Source organism: Hippopotamus amphibius, chromosome 2 (assembly GCF_030028045.1).
Source record: "Hippopotamus amphibius kiboko isolate mHipAmp2 chromosome 2, mHipAmp2.hap2, whole genome shotgun sequence".
NCBI classification, from domain to species: domain Eukaryota; kingdom Metazoa; phylum Chordata; class Mammalia; order Artiodactyla; family Hippopotamidae; genus Hippopotamus; species Hippopotamus amphibius.
The window spans coordinates 177882569-177903450 of record NC_080187.1 but is presented as its reverse complement, the minus strand read 5'-3'; the positions used below and the strand labels follow the sequence as shown (position 1 = coordinate 177903450).

Sequence of the window (20882 nt, the reverse complement as noted above, 5' to 3'; positions counted from 1 at the left end):
GCAATTCCACACGTTACTCCCTTTGATTCTTTAGATAATATAAAAAGGTGATACAGATAAGCATTGCAAGAGGGAAAACAAAGGAAACTAGAAACTGGGAAAAATAAAGAGCTGTGCAGAAAGGAGATATAATCATACTGTATCATTTAGCTCTAAGAGTGAATGATATTTATGGAGTCATTATATAGATACTTTTAGTTTGATTCTAAAAGTTGAAATCAATATAGACACAGTGTGGAAGAGAGTCATGTCTACAAAACAACGTGTAGAAGGTATCAATCTTACACTGTAAAAGTGTAAATATGAGCAACAGACGTTCGGAGCTGGAAGCTGGAGAAGAGAAACGAAGGACTCTCATAACTCTTCATTCTCTCAGAGTGGGAAATTAAGAAAAATATTGCTTGTAGCAGATGGAAGATGAAATGAAGAGATAACTATAGTATCTAAATATAAAGAAAACCAATAAGGAAACTAAAAGTAACAACTAATAGATAACATCTAAAACCAATAATGTGCCAAGCAGTAAGTATGCTATTTAGTGAAGTAAAGATAATCAGTAGAAAACTTGAACATTCAAATAAAAATGGCTGCTACTGGGGCATGGCAGCAGCTGCGATGTGGTAAGGCAGGGGACTTTGACGTTTTATTATACCTCATTTCTTGACCATTTGACTTTAAACAATGTGTGTAGATTACATTGATTAAATGAGCATTTTTAATAAAAACATGTATTAAAAGTAAATCTAGAAATAAAATCAAGAATAAACAAATGGGACCTCATGAAACTTAGCTTTTGCACAGCAAAAGAAACCATAAACAAGACAAGAAGGCAACCCTCAGAATGGGAAAAAATAGTTGCCAATGAAACAATGGACAAAGGATTAACCTCCAAAATATACAAACAGCTCATGCAGCATAATACCAAAAAAAGCAAATAACCCAATCCACGAATGGGCAGAAGACCTAAATAGACATTTCTCCAAAGAAGACATACAGATGGCCAACAAACACATGAAAAGATGCTCAACATCAGTAATTATCAGAGAAATGCAAGTCAAAGCCACAATGAGGTATCACCTCACACCAGTCAGAATGGCCATCATCACAAAATCTGGAAACAACAAATGTTGGAGAAGGTGTGGAGAAAAGGGAACTCTCCTGCACTGTTGGTGGGGATGTAAGTTGGTACAGCCACTATGGAAAACAGTTTGGAGGTTCCTTAAAAAACTACAAATAGAACTACCATATGATCCAGTAATCCCACTCCTGGGCATATACACAGAGAAAACCATAATCCCAAAAGAAACATATACCATAATGTTTATTGCAGCACTATTTACAATAGCCAGGACATGGAAGCAACCTAAATGCCCATCCACAAGTGAATGGATAAAGAAGATGTGGCATATATATACAATGGAATATTACTCAGCTATAAAAAGGAATGAGATGGAGCTATATGTAATGAGGTAGACAGACCTAGAGTCTGTCATACGAGTGAAGTTAAGTCAGAAAGAGAAAGACAAATATAGTATGCTAACTCATATATACGGAATCTAAAAATGGTACTGATGAACTCAATGACAAGACAAGAATAAGGACGCAGATGCAGAGAATGGACTGGAGAACTTGAGGTTTGGGGGGTCAGGTGGTGAAGGGGAAGCTGAGACAAAGTGAGAGAGTAGCATAGACATATATATACTACCAACTGTAAAACAGATAGCCAGTGGGAAATTGCTGTATAACAAAGGGAGTTCAGCTCTATGATGGATGATGCCTTGGAGGACTGGGACGGGGAGGGTGGGGGGGAGTCGAGGGAGGGAGGGGATATGGGGATATGTGTATAAAAACAGATGATTGAACTTGGTGTACCCCCCAAAAAATAATAAATAAATAAAAAAAATACAGATGATTGACCTTGGTGTACCTCAAAAAAAATTATAAAATAATAAAAAGCAAACAAACAAACAACAACAAAGTAAATCTATAGCAAATAATGGAATGGAATAATAACACATGGCATCTATAGAGAAACATGGAAAATATTTGTTGTATGCTGAACAATCTGTGAAAGTAGAAGTACAATATGATCACAACTTCATCAAATATATATGCATGTGGACAGAGATTGAGGTAATATGCCAATAAAATAGATATTGTGTGAAATTGTGAATGATTCTCTTTGCAAAATTTAATGTTTTTACATTGCTTTTTCAAGGATATAGGTTAGTCTTTGTGGTTATAATATGCAGCTGTTTTACATTTCAGGAATATTTATGAAAATATAATGTGACAGTGAATTACATGAGAAAATAGCATCCTATAAATATGCTGCCTTGGCACTAAGTAAGAAAGGTCACTTTGGCTATAAAAGAGTTACAATGAAGAGGACCATTTATTTAGGCTATGCTGATCAGTTTCCAGTTTCTCTCATTTCAGATATGTAAATTATTGCTGAAAACATGGTTTATGTTTGTCGTAAATGGATTTTATATCACTGGATGAGTTGGCTTCATTGCTGGAAATCTGCACTTTTATTCCAAGCAGTATCTTGCTGTTGGGAGACAGAAGAGATGGTCTTAGTTTTTAACGTGTTTTGCAAATGAAAGTAATCATTAAGTGATTTGTGCTGTCTATTGGAGAGTTAAAAAATAAGTTTTTTGGTTGAGCCGTTCTTTTGGCTGGGCCAAGACTGGCTTCAATGTTTGTGTACCTGCAGGCACCTAAACCACACCTGAGCAACTTAATACTTATGCTTCCAAACCACTCAGGACCAAGCTGCTGCAGAAGAGAATGCCTGTAAAGCTTCCTATTAAGTTACTTATCTTTCTCTGTTGATCTTATGATGCTGAAAATAGGGGGAAATGCATTCCATTTGTTCTCAGAATTTCTTATTTACAGGGGTGGTAGATGTGTGGAAAAGAGTTAGCATAACAGGCCTGAGGGCTTCTTTAGAAGGACCTATTTGCAAGGCTGGCCTGCAGCTGGCATTTGAGAATTTGGCACTTGACTCATTCCCTTAAGAGGTAAGGGTGGTCCACTGTGCCTAGACTGTCTGCACAATGTGATGATGCCAAACACCTGCTTGCTTTTGGGAATCTGGGATAGTGGTATGTGCTAGGCATACCCAGTAAAAGCCTGTGTGATGAATCTCTAATAGGATCCCTGTTAGAAAACATTACACAGTATTACATTTTTAGTTGCTAGAGAAAGAAGCATGCTCAGTGTACACTTTTTCAGGAGGGAGAGGGCAGAAGGAAGCCTGGCATTGATTTTTCTGCCTGTGTCTTTTTCTATTGTGATCCTGCTGTGTATCCTTACTACGTGACTGTGATAAATCCTAGCCAGGAGTGCAACTATATGTTGAGTTCCACAAATCCTACTGAATCTCTGAACGTGGAGGTGATATTTCGGATCCATGAAAGAGTAGAAAATAAATTAATCATACCCCTTTTCTCTCATTTCTCCAAACCACCCCCTACCACCACCAGGTCAAAGATTCGAGAGTAATTCTCATGCACAGATTCTCAAACACATTTTCTTTTTCTAAGAAAGGACTAGAAGTCCAACCAGTCTGAACCAGTGTGCCTCCACTGGGGTTACACTTTCCACCTTACTGTTGAACAACTTCAGGATTTCATGCTTTTGAATGGCGTTTAAAAGTAATCAGATTTTTGAGGGCTGGACCAAACAGGCAGAACTGATAAATCATCAGATGAGTGAATTAATAGTGTGTTGAGTTTTGAACTGTCAAAATTAAATAGTCCTCTGTTTCTGTAGGGTTCCTTGCCCAGTGTGATAACTCACAAGGGATTAGAAGAGGGTGTAAGCTTTTCTAGGTGCTCCAGCCACGTTTGCCTTCATTCTGCAGCGCTGTCTCCTTCAGCCTCAAGGCTTTTATACGTGCCGTGTCCTCTGCCTGGGACACCGTTCCACCCACTGTTTACATGGCTCACTTCCACCCATGCCTTTGGCTAAAAGCTGCTTCCTAAGGGAACTCTTTTCTCCAAACATAGAAAGGTCTTCTTAAATACTGGTTGTGTTCTGCACTTCATCTTCATGGCACCCGTCAGTTGAATCCTTGTTTGATGTCTGTCTCTCCTGCTAGACTATAAATTTAATGAGAAAAGGATGGTGTCTGTCTTGTTAACTACTGCAGCCCTAGAACCCAGGACAGGGCCAGCTACAGAGCAAACCCTCAAAAAAATGTATGTTCAATGAAGGCGTGAAGAAACTCTGGTTGTAATGGTAAACCATTTTGGTTTCATGGCAAGTGTCTGTGTCGTAGGTTGGACTGAGCCACAAGCATATCTTGAAATGAGGTTGGAGTACAAGTAGTTTACTTACAAGGTGATTTCAAGAAGCATTGGTAGGTGCGGGGAAGTGAGGCAGGGAAGGGAAGCCAACCCAGGGTGAAAGCAGGTCACCCCTGTGGGCAGCTGAGACTCAGTCCTGCTCAGGCCCTCAGAGACGGTGCAGAACATGCCCCAGAGTTGTTCTGAGGGGTGAAGAATTGGGTATTTAGTCACTCATTCCCTTCTATCTTGTTGGAAGCCTACTCCCTGGATCATAAACTCCCTAATAATGCCAGCCTCTTCCATTTGAGGGCCTAACAGGCTCCTGTGGCTAGGAGAGCCCTTGAGGCAAGGAGGAGAAAATGCTTGTAATAGGGAGACCTCAGCCTCTAGTGGAATGCTTTGAGGGGATAGGATGATGGGTCACCAACAGCTTCTGGGACAGTCAGAAATTCAGCTGGATGAAATTGAAGCAAGGGGCATCTTTAATGGTGTCCTATGGTGAAAATGAAAAGAAGAAAGACTTTATATGTGCAGTTGTCATTATTGCTCAGGTGTATTTGAGAAGTATACAGGGGCCAGTGAATTGCACGAGAAGCTAGCCCCCAGTGTGTGTATAGCTGTGGCCATGGGAACGCTCATATTGGCTATGGAGTTGGAGATGCTGAAAAAGTTTCTTTCAAAGACCCTGAATGAGTGGCTGGGACCGTCTCACCTCCGTCCCACGGAGCCACCTCTATCAAGTGGGACATTGTCCATAGCATTTACGTGTGTTTTGTAACTGCTTAAACATTTTTAGGAAGCAGTCCACCTCGGTTGACGTTAACAGGTAGAATCTAGTAACTGATGACTTTAACAAGGAACTGAAACAGTCCAGGACTGAGTATTGGGCCATAATCATTACTTGTTTTCAGAACATCAGCATAAATATCAAGTGAACTTTCTCCATACCTACTGACTTTCCCCTCAGTGGAGTGGTTGTATTTCTACAGCAAGGTTGTTATAAAGACTAGAGGAAACATGCTGGGAACCTAAGTAACATATGTGAAAATGTAACATTTTTTATGCCATTTCTGGGAATTGGAGGAGAAGGAAAAACATGTTAAAAAAATAAGTGGTGGAAATAGAAAAAGTTGATTATTTATAGGAAAGGAAGCAATTATATATTCTGGATTGAAATTGATAATGAACCCACTCAAAACCCATTATAGCTGAGGAGCAAGATGAGAAAATTCAACGTGGGGTGACTGTTGGGTAGGACCCTGGATTAGGAACTCTCCACACTATATCTTATGCCCGGCACATTGCCAGTTTGGTAACTCTCAGAACCTCTATTGGACGCTGGTGTGGGTTGATAAGCTTGAATTCCAATCCAGGCAAACTCACAATCTTGGATCCTTGGACCAGAACACCTCCTGTTGGCTTTCCTGATCAATCCCAGGGAAAGAGTACAAACACCACTGAGCGAGGACCACATACCTGACCCAGCATTAGAAGTATCAGTAGTATCTCATTTAACGCTTCTAGCAGCCCCGTGAGCTAGACTTGGCAATCCCCTTTTCAGACGAGGAACCTGAAACATAAAGAAATTAAGCATTTTTTCCCGAGGTCACTGAACTAGTAAGTGGCAGGGCCAGACTCACGTTTGTCTGGGTCCAAAGTTTGTGCCTTTGGACCACCCCGTGTGGCACGGCTGACCTCTCCATTCTCCCGCAAACTTGGGAAATCAGTTGAAGTGTCACTATCCTCGTTTCCCATGTTGGCGAATGTAAGGGCATACATTTAACACTGCCTGGCAGGGTCTCCTTCCCAGAGCAGGACAGCCCTTTGTCTTAGCATGGTGGCAACCCTATGATGGGCTGAGACATTAGGCAAGGAAGCAAGGCATTACAGAATACACAAACCTCTCACTGGGGCTCAACATCCTTTAAAATATTTTCTGCAGAGCCCGAAAGAGAGTTGAGCGAATCAGAATATCAGAGCATGTGGTAATCTGAATCCAGTAGTCAGAGAGAAAGAATTTGTTTCACGGTCCAACTTTCCATGTTGTTTTGATCGGCGCAGATATCAGATCTTTTGTTTTTCAGGTTTGGGGGCAGGGAGAGGGGTGGGTATGAGACACCTTGTTTTTTTCCATCATGTTGAGTCACAAGTTGTCACTTTGGCTGCTGAGCTGATTTTTCTCCTCAGTATCTCTTTGGGGTGTTATCCTGTGAAGAGAACTGTAATTTCAGTGGAAGAATTCTTTCCTTCATTGCGTGAGATTCTTGGCTGAGGCCACGAACTAATTTGATTCTGAAATGATGCTGTATAGAAAAGCTCATCTTTGAATCTCCGGGGCTTCCACCAACTGAAATGTGCCGACTCTGTTTTTCACAAGTCAAGCTAATTCCCAAATAACGTAGCAACTGTTCGGGCAATAACAAGAGGTAGGGAAATTGATTTTGAAAGCCAGTTCTGAGAGATGAATGGAGAAAAATTTGGAATGTGAAAGGTAGGGAGAACCAGACTGGTATATGGTACAACACGAATCATGGTGGATTTTTAAAAAATGCTGGGTCCCAGAGGTTCTGGTTTCCTTGGTATGGTCTGGAGTGCAGCTTTGGCATTGGGGTTTTACAAAGCCAAAATCTGAGAACCAGCAGATTAGAAACTAATGTGTGTTCTCCCCGGCGTTGTGATGTCAAGGTAATTTTTAGAGGAAAAACAAAATTTGCTCAGATGCCCCAGCAAGGCAGTTATAAGGTCTGATTGTGAGAAACTAGTGCCCACCCTCACAGCTGTGCACACGTCAAGGTATCACTTTCCATATCAGTCACAGACATGGGGGTCTAGCCGGAGCCGGTACCTCAAGCAGTGGTTTGATGATGGAAGGCACTTCTGATTCAGAGATGATGTTTTTATGTTTCATATCTTCTTACCCATAGCTCCTGGAGCACTGCTGTGTTTGTGATAGTTTGAAATTTTAAAATGGAGCCCATCCGGGGCCCTTTTATCTCCAACACTAGCTGCGTAATGCAGTGAGCACAAGTAGTTTGGCACTGGGCATTTCTAAATGTCAGTCCAGGCTCTCAGATGACTGACAGGCAAACCAGAGAGACAGGCGGAGCGTAAAATTTGAGCTGGTGATAGAATCCGTGCCGGACCCAGTGACTGACAGGCTGCCAGTGACCCAGGCAGGAGCTCTGCTAAGCCCTTCCCCTGGAGCTGGAGCCCCACGTTTGTCAGACATCCTAGAAATCATATCTGGCTGCTCCACGCAGTGGCAAAAGCCGACATGCTTCACTCTGAGGTTCCTGCCTGCTGAGTCTGGTTAGCGGAGTGATTTATCTTGGGGACGGCTCGCCTCGGAATTGAGTTCTTATCTGTCCCATTGTGCCTGTCCCCTGGCCACAGTCCCCTGGCCTGAGCGAGTGGGTGAGAGACTCCATCCACCTGTGTTATCGTTCAGGGACACAGACGTTTTGGAGTCATGACTTTTCCTGGGTGCCTGAAGAGATGTGGGTGTTGTCTGAAGTGATCTTGTGTTCGGTTGTTGGCCCACTTGGGTAATTCGGGAAGCTGGATGTTTTCTAACCCAAAGTAGCACCCCTCACTGAAAGAGCCCTGCACAGGCTTTGTTAGGACCACCCTCCTTTAGATTACAAGTCGGAAAATATATCCAGTCTGTGTGGGTGGGAATGGAGCGCCCTGCACCTGCCCCGCCCCCCCCCCAGCAAACCCTTGTGGCTGACACCTCGGGTGGCACATCTGACCTGTGCCCAGTGGGGACAGTCATGGCTTGCACCTCAGTGTTCTTCTTATGGCCTCTGCCCGCCTGAGAGTCGCATCGCCTTGTCTTTGGTGAAGTAGTGGGATTTTATCACAAGCTCTCCAACTCCTCGTCGCAATGACTCTCTCTCTAGATCAGAGCTGGCAAGCCTGTATGAGTACATGGCCAGACAGATGACGCAGGGCTGGGACAGGCCAGGGTGAGAGGCACCGGGGGTGCCAGGGACTGGGGCAAACTGGAGAAGAGGTGACCCGTCCACAGGGAGCATCTGCTGCTCAGCTGCAGCCAGGTGTTGCCAGGGAGGAACTCAAGACCCAGGAGGTTCAAGAGAATCTGTAAATACAGGATAGTGTGAAATCTCTTGATTTTATATGTGGACAGCAAATTAATATTTTAAAGAGTCTGAGACGGAAAAACTTCTGTGTGTCTAGGGGCTGCCATTTCCAGTCACTCTCAGAAGCAACCTCTTTCTACGCCTTTGGATCCGCCTAGCCCCCCACCCCACCCCTGGATCTCCCTGCCCCTCAATACTACACATGAGCATGTAGGAGGGGTCCGGCCCTGATATCAGGGCTACCTGTTACCAGTGAGATAGCAGATGACTTGGGTGTAGAGCCCTGCGGAGATGTTTGTCTTTCACCCATAGAAACCGCATCCCTTAGGAAAGAAGGCTTAGAGAGGTGCCTTCCTCCTTCAGCCCTCTTTATAGCCTTTGAAATCCAACCAACCTCTTTATTTCCTTGGTCAAGAAACTAAGCCAGGTGTGTTTTGTTAGTACTGCTAAAATAAGGCAAGGAATAGTGTCTGCAGAAGAATTGGAGCTTATATATTCCCTGAGAAGGAAACAGAATACATTTGATTTTTGTGATTTATCAAAAGCCTAGTATATCTAATATAACACCCGTATGATAATATAATCTATTTAAACTCTTTCTCTAGTGTCCCATCAAGGTAAAATATTCAACTCAGGACTCCTCAAAGAATGATCCTTTATAAATTTAAAGTACCCTTAAATAAAACGTGTGACAAACACACGATGTTTACAGAAACTATTGAGGAACTGCCTTTTTTTAAAGATTTTTTTCCCCAGAGTGTATAGATCATGAAATGTCAGTGGTCAAAGCAAAGCTGGTAGGTTTTGTCGTCAGGAACTGTCAAGGCAGCAGTCATCCACAGCGCTTGTGGGTATGCTAGACGTTGGTGTAGCAGCAGTGAGAGGAATTTGTGACTTTCTAATCTCTTTACTGTCAAGAACATAAATAGTGGACTCAGGGAATGATGTCTGGCAATGTCACAGTCTGAAAATTGGGAATCTGAATTAAATTAGGTCACCAAAAATTTGGGTTGTACTGAAATGTGCTATCCGGATAGAATGTCTTCAAATGGCAAAAGGATCTATACTAGTTTCACTTTGTGTAAAACAAGTGCCTGGGATTTCAGGGATAAGGATTGTCCCGTGCTTTCCTTGCCCAGGCAGAGGGGACTTTGGTTGCCCGCTGTGGGAGTGAGATGGTGTTGGGAGAACCCTGAAGCACAGAGGACCTTAAGTCAGGGATGATGGGTGGTACAGACCTCCAGGGGCATAGTTGAGCCATGCACCTGGCTCCAAGGAGAGTGAGGCCCTGACCTGGAGGGGAGACCTCACCCCAGAGGAAGCGGGCATCTCCAGTGGTCCGGGTACCTGGGTGCCACTGGGCACTATAAGCTGTCACCTGCCCACAACATGCTAAAAATGGGCCTTCCAGATTGTGCTGACATTTTTGGTTCTCTAGGTTAACTATTTAGTTTCTCCAAACTGTAGCATTAGATGTAAATCTAGGGTCCTATACAAGGTTTGGGATTTTGATGAGTAGAAACCAAGAGTCCTAAAAACACAGAGACATCATGGTAAAGAGCACAGGCTTTAAAACCCATCACACCTGGGGCCAGATCCTGGCCTCACCTTTGACAAGTGACCTCCTCTTTCTAAGTCTCTATTTCTTCACTTGTGAAATAGAGCTACATTGTGGTGAGAGTTTGAGGACATAATTTGTATTTGTTTGTTATCAATTTAAGGACAGCATTTATGGTACTATTAAGGTCCGCATTGTTACAGTTTAACAAATCAGTTGATCCAGAACCAAGCTCTCTTTCTCTGTATTTAAAAAGATAACCCTAAATTGCTCATGCATCATGTGAGCAATGTTTACCTGTACCTCCTCAGTCCCGCAGGCAGGGAGAAGAGTGACACAGCAGCTGATGCTACAGTAAACCCAAAAGAAAGATACATCTATAATTATAGCTGTAGCTATAGATAAAGATATGGATATATATGCATATAGGTGGATGTATATACATATGTACAAACAGTCAAATCGTAAGGCTTCCTTTTTAATAAACTTCAAAATACACATATACCAGTACAGCTCAGTGAATTATCACAAAATCTCTATAACTCCAGGTCAGGAAACTGAATATTATCAGAATCCCCAAAGCCCCTCCCATGCCCTGCTCCTCTCCTTCTCACCCCTTCTCCCAAGGAATACGCTAACCGGATTTGTAGCCTGATGGATACGTTTTGCATGTTTTTGAACCTTGCTTAAATAGAATTGTGCGTGTATTCTTTTGTGTCCGAATAATTCCACATTTGTGAGACTCAAACACTTTAATGCATGTCCTAACACTAAGGTAACCGTATGTAAACTGGGACTGTCCTGGTTTACATTATTGTCTTATAATTCTTGGTTGCATACCTTTTCACTCTTGAAAGTGTCCTGATTTGGATAATAAATTGAATGACCAACCCTACCTACTACTGAGGCAAAGAGATAAAAATCCTTCCTCCTACACACACCCTATAGGCTCCCCTTTTGTGACTCCTTTTCCTTTAAAAGTCACTCTCAATAATGAAGATAATGGATTGAACCTGTTGCCCTTTGTATTCACGTGCTGGGCGAGAGCAGATAAAGCCCTGAGCCATTTCTCTGCATAGAGGTTGGTGAAAGCTGCAGAGGGCTGAGTTCTCTTGTGACTTAAACTTTCTTCTTGGAGACCTTCTTCCTTCATGGGAGCTGTGAGAACAAGGTAAGAGAGCGGGGCCATTTCCTGCAGTAAGTGAGGAGGTAAGGAGTAAAAGTGCTTGATTTTTTTAGTGTCTGAAAGGAAAAAAATAGCTTCCATGGCCAGATGCCTGAGTTGGCTTCCATTGGGGAAGGTTATGACTAAATTATCATTACCGATTCCTTTCTTCCCCCAATTCACAGTTCAACTAAAGCTATGACCTGAACGAGAAACAATATTCTGTGAATCTTCTTTTGTACCCTTTTCTTGCCACTTCTTGTGGCAAGATCTCTGAGCGACTCTTGGGGGTCAGTCATACTCACCTGGAGTCCAGGCAGCCTGGGCAGGTCTGTCTCAGAGAAATGACTGGCCAAGCTAGCAACATGCCTTTACCACCACTGTGATCTGGTCACCCTCAAACAGCTTTTGGTTGTGTAAGAGATTTTCTGGTTGCCAGGACATGTTAAAGGCATTAGCAACCTTGGGCTGGATATGAACTAGTGCTTTTCTTAACCGCACTGCTTGAGGTGTGTCCCTCGAGAGTCTCATTTACTGATATCTTATGCTCAGCTATTATGAGGTCTTAAAAATAGCACTGCCTTGTTGGGTGAACCCACCTGAAGGAGAATGGAGTTGAGAAGCCCCTGGATGCCTTCCTTCGGATGATGGAAGTACTGTATTACATTTAGGGAGCACTTTTAACTTCTCAAAGCTCTTTCAAAAAGTTAATAATTTTATCCTTGCAGTAACAGCCTTGGTCAAGATAGGTGTAATTTTCTTGTTGATTTCACAAGCGCTCTATAGCATGAAGTTAAGCCACCTGGTAAAATCCTGTAACAGGCCACCCAAAGGTTGTCTTTAGCTGTCCGTCTCCCCAGCTGAATACTATATAGCTATTAAAAAGATGCTGTAGAAACTCTAGAATTTCTGACCTGTAGAACACTTTTTACATGGACGAATGTTCACAATATTTTACTGGAAAAATCGGGTTATAAACAGTATGTTCAGTGTGATGCTATGTGGAAAACATGTTATTTCTTGAAGACTAAGACAAATTGTTTTCTTTCTTTTCCCTTTAACCATAACATTGTTTTCTATTTAACATTTTTAAAATAAGTATACATTTTACAATGTATTTGCCCCACCCTTACAGGATTCTTATTGCAAGGATGGTAAATCTTATATTTGATAGCATTTTGGGATCAATTATGATCTCTCTCCCTCTCTCTCAAATCCCTATCTATGTAAATAATTGAACAAGGATATCTACCAAAATGTTAACAGCGATTGTCTCTGGTGGAGGACTGTGGGTGATTTAATTTTTTTTCTTTCCATTGTGTTTTCCAAATTTTCTGAGTGAATATATATTAACTTCTACAATGACTTTTTAAAACAGTTGATTTACAATGTTGTGTTAGTTTCAGGCATACAACACAACGGTTCAGTTGTACATATGTAATATATATATTCTTTTTCAGATTCTTTTCCCTTATAGGTTATTACAAAATACTGAATATAGTTCCCTGTGCTGTACAGTAGGTTCTTGTTATCTAGTTTTTATACTAGAGTGTATGTGTTAATCCCAAGCTCCTAATTTATCCCTCCCCCACCCCTTTCCCATTTGATAAGTATAAGTTTATTTTTAAAAAGATGGTATACAGATACTTAAGACCCCGAGACCCCTTAATCAGGGCAGTACACTCTAACAGAGAAAGGTAAGGTTCTTCCCCCATAATTATTATAAAGTAGCAGATAGAGAAGCAAAACATCTACAAATATCTCCTGCAGAAATGGTTAAAAGTATTTAGAGAGCGTTTGCTTTGGGGAAAAGGAATAGAGACCAGTGTAAATATTGTGTTTTAAGAGTGTTTTCTTGGCCGTAGATATTTCTGTACAGTGTAAGAATATCAGGTAGGAAAGACATCATAAGATACTAACAAATTCATACTTGTTTTTGTGGTTGATTTGTTCACAAGTGCCTTCCTCATAGAGCAGGGTGACTGTAGCTGTTTCCATTTCATAGATGAGGAAGGGCAATGGATGGCACTGCTGACGTGGTATGATTAGTAAATGACAGTGGAATTTAGATTTCCTAACTTGATTTTCACTCCCCAAATACTGAAGGTGCAGAGGAGGCTTGCATACGCCTTTTGCATCAAGCACGTGAAAAAGCATTCACCAGGCGCTTGGTGTTGCTGTCATATTCGTGTAGAGTTACAGTCTGCCTTGGATAAATAGCTTTTGTCCATCATCTTAACCCAGACCTCTACTTGAAAACCTGATTTATGGTGGAAATATAGAGAGTCAGGCTAGTGTTGTTTTTGTTAACACTAGGCTGAACTTAACATATTAAACAGCTTTTCTAGACTTAGGCCACCAGCTTTGGAGATGGTCTCTTCGGGGTAGATCCTGCACCAAGGGCATGTCTGTCAGAATCAGCCCTAGGCAGTGGGGTACCCAAGGACTACTACCTGAAGACTCAGAAGACTGCTGCTGTGAGATACCAAGTTTGTGTTTTTAGACTTGGTGCTATTTGTTGTTATGAAATCCTGTGCTCAATGGGGCCGAAACTAATGAGGTTGACCATGGTGTCAGCTGCAGAGGTGCTAGTGGTCAGTGAACTTCCCACAGATGGATAGTGGTGGGCCGTGCCAGCCCCTCAGTCTCAGCCATGACCCTGCTGTGAGTGACCACATCCACCAGCACATGAGTAGAGACAGAATCATTTAAATGAGCGTTTGCTGGCATTTCACTCTGGTACTTTATGTCTCATTGTGAGGCAGCATGGAAATGAATGAGTGGCCTGGACAGCTGATTTGGATATGAGGAATCGAAAAGACTTCGTTTCTGAACCAGGACTCTATAAAGAGGTTTGAAACCCAGTATCTGATGAAAGATCCCTTCAGCTAGCTGTGTTATTTACTTTCTAACCATGGATAGGTAGCAAATTAAAGCTGTTCGTGACAATGCTTTTTCTTTCTTTTTTCTTTTCTGTTTCTTTTCTTTTTTTTTAACTCTGGGCCAATATCTTTATAGAATATTTGGGTTTGTGAAGGTAAGCAAATCTAAACTATACATAAGATATATGCTTAAAGCCATGAAGCTAATTCTGAAGACTATACTGAGAAATGCTGAGATTTGTGTTGTTTTTTTCTGCTAGTGGGTATTAGGTGCATTTAGTAATTAGAGCTGAATTGAAATACTTTATATGTCAAAGGTACACTTTACCCAGTGCTGTATATGCCTGATACATATTAAATATAAACATCCTTAGTGTACAAATATATATACACATACATAAGAAATGAAGATGTCTTTTAATATTAATAGGTTTGATGAAATCTGAAGATTCTTCTAGGTCAAATCGTAAATTTCACTATAGAATAATAATTCTGTAACAAAATTTTCAGTAAACATGTATGATGCGTTGATGTAAATGTAATTGTAGAAAACATAAAATGAATCATTTTTCTTTTTTCATTGAGGTGAATAAAATAACCACGATTTTTTCTCCTATCAGCTTCATGGCCAATAATTATATTCAAATATTTCTGTGTATCCTTGACATCCAAGGCTGAACTTAAATGGTTAAGAGGAATCTGTTCATAATCAGGTCCATTGTTTTCTCCAAATTCTTCAAAATGTCGTTACTCTGTTAGATTTGGCTGTTTGTTCTTTAAATAAATCTTGGATGGCTTCCAAATTAAAGCCAGAAGAGAGACTCTTAGCCAGCCATAATTTTAGATGAGTTATAAAATATAAATACCATCACCAAAAAGCATATGGAACATCTTGTCAAGCCAGAGATAAACAGTTGTTTTGTATGGATATTTTTCACTTGTAACAGCAGGCCACATTTTCCTGTTCTGTCAGTGTTTTGCCTCTTCCTTTCAGGGGTGATGTGGTAGTAAAATAACGGTTAGCTTGCATCTGGAGTGGTGCCTTTTATTAGTAGAAATGATGACAGGATATAAAATCAAAATATTGCTTGCACTGTTGTTTTTGAGCTTATACTGTTGACTATAAATGATGGAACATATTGGTGATCTTTAAAGGGAAGGAACTCACTTATATTGAACTTCTACACATTTGTGTGCTTATTTAATCCTCACATCAATTCTAAATGGTAAATATTCATCCCTTTTTAACCAATTAAAGAAAAAAATGGACTTCAGAGCTGCTAAGTAACTTGGCCAAGGTCACGTAGATGAGAGTGGCTGTGATCTGAATCAAAGTTTATCTGATCTCAAAGCTCAAGTTCCTTGGGCTAGACCATTCTCTTTAGCCAGCTGGTGTGTGCATACACAATGACTGTCATTAAAATAGCTAATTCAACTAGCACAATAAACGTATCACAAAATAGGAACCTATTTATGATTTTAAATGACTTACTACTGTTGTTACTTTTCACTGTCAAAATTGGAAAATATTAAGCTTGAGTCACTGTTAAAAGCATATAAACCAAGCAAACTATTAAAAACTGAAAAGCATTACCACTATAACAAAGTCTTAATGCAAATGGAAAATAGTTACAAGTTCATAATACATTCATAATAAAAATATAAGTAGGATTGACATGAATTGGATTTTTGGAAGCTGTAGACTGATTTTTTTTCTTTCTAGATAGAATATGTACTTTTAATGTATACATGTAATGTTTGTTTAAAGTCTCTCTTTTTTTTTTTCTTTCTGGTATCAGATGTCAAGTATCCGAGGGGCTATCTCTTGGGGAAACTTGGAAGCAGAACGAAAAGAATATGAATCCTTAAGTCAAATGGCCCGAGTTTAAGTCCTGGTTCTGCTGCTGACTGGCTTAGTGACATTGGGAACATGATAACCTTGGGAAGCCTTGGTTGTCTCATTTGGAAAGTAGGAACCATAATACTTCCCAGGCTGCTGTGAAAGCCCCAGTGAGATAATATTTATGAAATTACTGTAAATACTCAAAGTTCTCTGAGCCAAAAGTGAGGATAGAAAATATCAAACATACAAAAGAGGACTCTGGTCTTCTTGGGTGGGTGTTTGTAGTGTGAGCGGTGGCTTAGTGATCTGAGTGAGCAGCCATGGCTGGTTTTCATTCTCTAAGGCCACAGTCCTGGCACCGGAGACTGAGGCCCTAAAATGCACTCCTGACACACTGCGTTAAGTTGTGGCTTGGAGTTTAACTGGATAAGATGTGACCTTATACACTGTCTTGTGTCCACTCTCTAGGGATGTTCCCAGGGATTTTTCACTGAGTTATTGGCTAAGATTCTAGCCCAGAGATAAGATTCTGGAACCATGGAAGGTTTGTCTTGCCTTCCATAGTGAAAAGAAATACAGTTGAGCAAATGTGGAGAACCATGAAATCTTGCTGGTGTGCTTATATATTCTTTTAGCCTGAATGTATTGTGTTTTCAGTAAATAGTTTCTCCAGTAGAAAACAGTGATCAACTCATTGGATAAATGCTTCTCTGATACTCACAAGTAGGTAAGGCCTGTAGGTAGTAATGGTATGTACTAATGATGTTTCAAGTGTGAAAATTGCAACTCAAACGATCTTGCAATATGGGAAACTTATTTGCTAATGTAATTGGATAGTGCAGGTGATGGTGATCTGAGGATTTGGATGATGTCATCGTGATTCTAATCTCTGTTTCTTGGTTGGCTCTGCTTTATTTTCAGGCAGGTTCCCTTTATGGGAACAAAGAGACCCACAGTGGCTCCAGGCACTTAGCATCCTCACCGCTGCAGATCTTGGAGAAAAGAATGTGTTCCTCTCATCTCTACCATCCCTATTAATTCTAAAAAGGACCTTTAATGGCCATGCTTAGGTCATGTACCTACTCTTGAACTAAGCAGTGTACCTAGAAGGATGTGTTATTCTGGCCATCCACCCTGAGTAATCTGCTCATCCCTGTGACTAGAAAGGGTATTCAATTGTAGTGGGGGTTAGGATGGAAAGAGCATCACAGTGGTTCATTAGCACTTGGTGTGCTTTGTCGGACATACATGGACATAGCAGTGTGATTAGATGCCAAAAAAATGCTCTCTTCCATTACCATCTTCTCTGATTAGAGAGGTGATCAGGAAGGAGGGAGTCTCAAGGAGTAGATAACTGATGACAGATAACTAGCTCCCTTTAGCCAGATGGCTGGACCTCCGAGTGTTTCAGCACCCCTCTCAGGAATCCTCCAACTGTTTTCCCCCCACCTCTGGCCTCACTCCACCTCCATAAAACCTCTATCTGTGATCTGTTCACATCAGCCTGACAGGGAAAGTGTTTATCAAATGAGATTTAATTGCCTCTCAAGAACATTTACACTGGAGCTTTTATCAGAGATAAGCTTTTAAGAGCCAAGAAATAAAGAATTATCATGAAACAATGGACAGAGGGTCTCTAAATGGGGATCAGGCAGCCCTACCCTGCACATCCTCAAGTTAAACAGTGCAGGCAGGCCCCTAGTCTGCCATGGGCTACAGTCTCCAGCCTGTGTTCTAAAGAATCAGTTTGGAGGTAGCTGAAAGAGCCAGGAGATGAGAACCCTCCTGTTGAAGAGCAGAGAACGACCTCAGGTGGGTCCATTGATTCCTTCCACAAATGTATATTGAGTTCCTGATACGTGTGAGGTTTGAGTCTGGGTTACATCAAGGAACAGAACAAAATTCCTGCCCCAACTGAGTGTTCATTCTAGGACAGGAGAGAGAGCAACAAGAAGTAGAAAAGCAAATAAATTTATATGTCGGCAGGGAAGTACAACAAAGCAATGGGAGTAGGCTGTGTATGGTGGAGGGGAGGAGCCTCACTGGACAAAGGCCTGATGGAAGCGTGAGAGCGGGCCTTAGAGGGATCTGTGGAGAGACTTCCAGGCAGAAGGAATGGCAGTTCCTGGGCCTGAGATGGGCCATGCTTGGTGTGACAGAGGAACAGCCGGTGAGGTAGCGGGAACCAGAGTGCTGGGGGCCTCGGAGGCCACTGTGAGGACGTTGACTTGTACTGTGAGAGAGGTGGGAAGGCCCTGGAGAGGTGACATGCCGACTCACCCCGGTCAAGACCTGAGAGTTGGGTAATTCATTTTGTGCCATTGGATGGAGTAGGATGGGGTTCACGTAGCGTCATACCAGCTAAGTGGAACCCTTGCTCCTTGGCAGTGGAAGGGAGACAGTAAAGAGAAAATGGTGGTGTCTACAGAAAGCAGGAGTGTCAAATAGGAAAGCATGTACTCCTAGTATGGCCACTGGGTTCCAGATTAACCATGAGTTGTATAGTTGCCATCTGAGCAGTTCCTGCAGCCTGTGTATTCTTTCCTTTCCCTTCTTCCTCACTCGAGTCAAATCTAGTAAAGTTCTCCTATGCAGTGTTGTTTGGGAGTAAGGTTCCCAGATTTAGAAGAGAAAAAGGGACACCAAGCTAAACTTGAATTTCAGATAAACAACAAATAACTTTTCAGCATGTCCCAAATGCTGCATGCCATCTGGTATTTTATCTGGCAACCCTAATGGGCAGAATATAAGTATCTTTGGTCTGAACCTCAATTGTTGTCCCCATTGAATGGAAAAATGGATCTTTAAGATTTATAGGCATTTACTTAGAGTGATTGGTACCTGGAAAATAGTCCTCACAAATTTGACAGAAATTCACTCTTGTGCATATGTATCCAGGTAGGGTTTTGTTTTGTTTTTTTTTCCTTAACTCCAATCTCATTTTCGTAATGCAGCAGGGGTTCACTTTTCGATTGCTAACTAGTGGCCTTTCTGTCTGCAAGCACTGACAGGTGGAGACGTTCCAGTTATCCATTTGGTTTGGCCAAAGGCCTAGGTGACTGCATTCTCCTTAGAAACACAGGACACAATCTAGCCACCCCCCTCCCCCCGTAGCTCTCGCCTCGCTGGTACTCTGTCCCATGCACACTAGCTGTCTAGGTCTCTCCAGATTCTCAGCTCCGTCTCCTTCACTCAGGCTCCCCCTAGGGGTCCCCTCTCCATGCCACAACCTGGAACCCCCGCAGTCAGAAAGCAGGGCCAGCTGTAGAGCTTACCACCCTTCTTTGCCTGATGGCCAGTGTCTTGAAAACCATTGTTTCATATACCCTATCTTGTCCTAGTTTGTTTGTTTTCCTATAGTCCTTGCAGGAAGGAGGGTAAATCTGGGCCTTCTCTCCCATCTTGGCCAGAGGTGGGTGTACAAGAGACAGTATCTTAGGAGTTTTTCACGCCTGGAGTTCTAGCTATGCTTGCAAAATGGCTGAATTAAAACCTACCTCTTGGAGGCAATCAATCTATTCTATAGACTAAAAAGATACGAGGGAATGAGGCAATGCCAATTCTCATTCCCTTTTTCCTTCAGACCTAGATTGGAGGAGGATTGCAACACAAGAGACTCCTGAAAGTACTAGGGTCTGGTGGTCCTGGGATTCAAATCACATCTATAGCTTGGAGCAGTCCAAAGCAGGTATAAACCCCAAAGAATGTAGAAGTCAAGTTAAAATAGATTCTGTTTCCTTTCTTTTATTGTTTGGTCTTGAACTTGGAAAAATTGTACATCTCACTGCGTAAACATGATGTGTGGCTCTGTGTACAGTGATAAATGAGAGTGAGAGATGCTGTGTAACTGGCCCATATAGTGCTGCTGCCTGGGGAATAAGTGTCACAGCACTGATGCAGCAGATATTTGGGCCTGATCTGCCAGCTCATCAGACTCAGGGGCATTATTGCTCCTCATGTATTTTTAAATAACTGAACACGATGCTTTGCTTCTTCAGAGCACTTGACTTGACAGGCCCAAGGCTCTCTAATTTGGAATCATCTGAGAAGAATTGAACAGGCAGGTAGCCTCTACAGTGGAAATTAATTATTCACTACATGTCAAGATGTTGAGAATGATTTGTTACAAGTTTAGACAAACTTTTTGTCACTCAAGTTCATCCTCATTATTCAAACACAGGGCCAGCCATCCATAATGGATTTGAGAAGAAAAGGTTGTCAGGCGGAGAAAGGCGACTGCTCAGAAGGCAATGAGCAGTCCGTGTGCGCTTCGTTGCCTTAATTTTCATCTAATTGTCAGAGAGTTGGAATTGAGTTGTAAACATCTCTTAGAGAAGTTTGCTCTTCGCTGTAAATTCTTTTAGCTTCTGAGTGATAGGAGGGCTGTGGGCCCTTGAACAGCACAGCGGTGGGTGGAGGGCCCAGCAGGGTACCATTGCCACATGAATCCTTGGCTTAGAAGCTGGCTTCCTGCTGACACCCTGCTTCTCAGCCCCCTCTGCCTGGGTTTTTCTTGCTCTGGCTGTTTGAAAATTGTTTCCCTAGTGCTGAAATTGTTTTGCTGAGCCTCTGAGAAAAGTTATGAGATATTCAGACTAAATGTAAACAATAGATTGTTGTCTCTACACGACACTCAGCCATCACCTTGACATCTTGGAGGTATTAAGTGATGCAGGCAACAAGAAGTAGGAGGCAGACATTTGTAATCAAGGTGAACAAATCTATCTATTCTGTTCACATGTATATAGTGAGAGGAGTTTGTGTGGCCACATATGGACATGAGAAGGAATAAGGTGCAAGGCTGGTTTGATAGGATACTTGTGGGCTGATTAGGCATCATCACTTGTTTCCTGCACATGCTCTGTCTTCAAAATTACTTTTTTTTTTAGTTATTTACTAATGGAGCAAAGCTGCCAAAATCTGAATCACAGAACTTACCACATCAGATTAACACTGAGTTAATTTCCCTGACTGCTCACATAGAAAGATCATGAGGGCTGCAGAGGTTTCACACTTTCCGAGAGCCTATGTCT

The 20882-nt window shown here is 41.8% G+C and overlaps 1 long non-coding RNA gene across 1 annotated transcript; it reads right to left on the bottom strand.

Annotated features, from left to right (window-relative positions):
- Positions 1 to 2241: 2241 nt before the first annotated feature.
- Positions 2242 to 6185, bottom strand: LOC130845001 (uncharacterized). Its single transcript, XR_009051303.1, has 3 exons — positions 5939 to 6185; positions 5775 to 5868; positions 2242 to 2554 (listed from the first exon to the last, which is right to left on the bottom strand). It is a non-coding gene; the product is annotated as an uncharacterized LOC130845001 (long non-coding RNA).
- Between the last annotated feature and the right edge of the window lie 14697 nt (positions 6186 to 20882).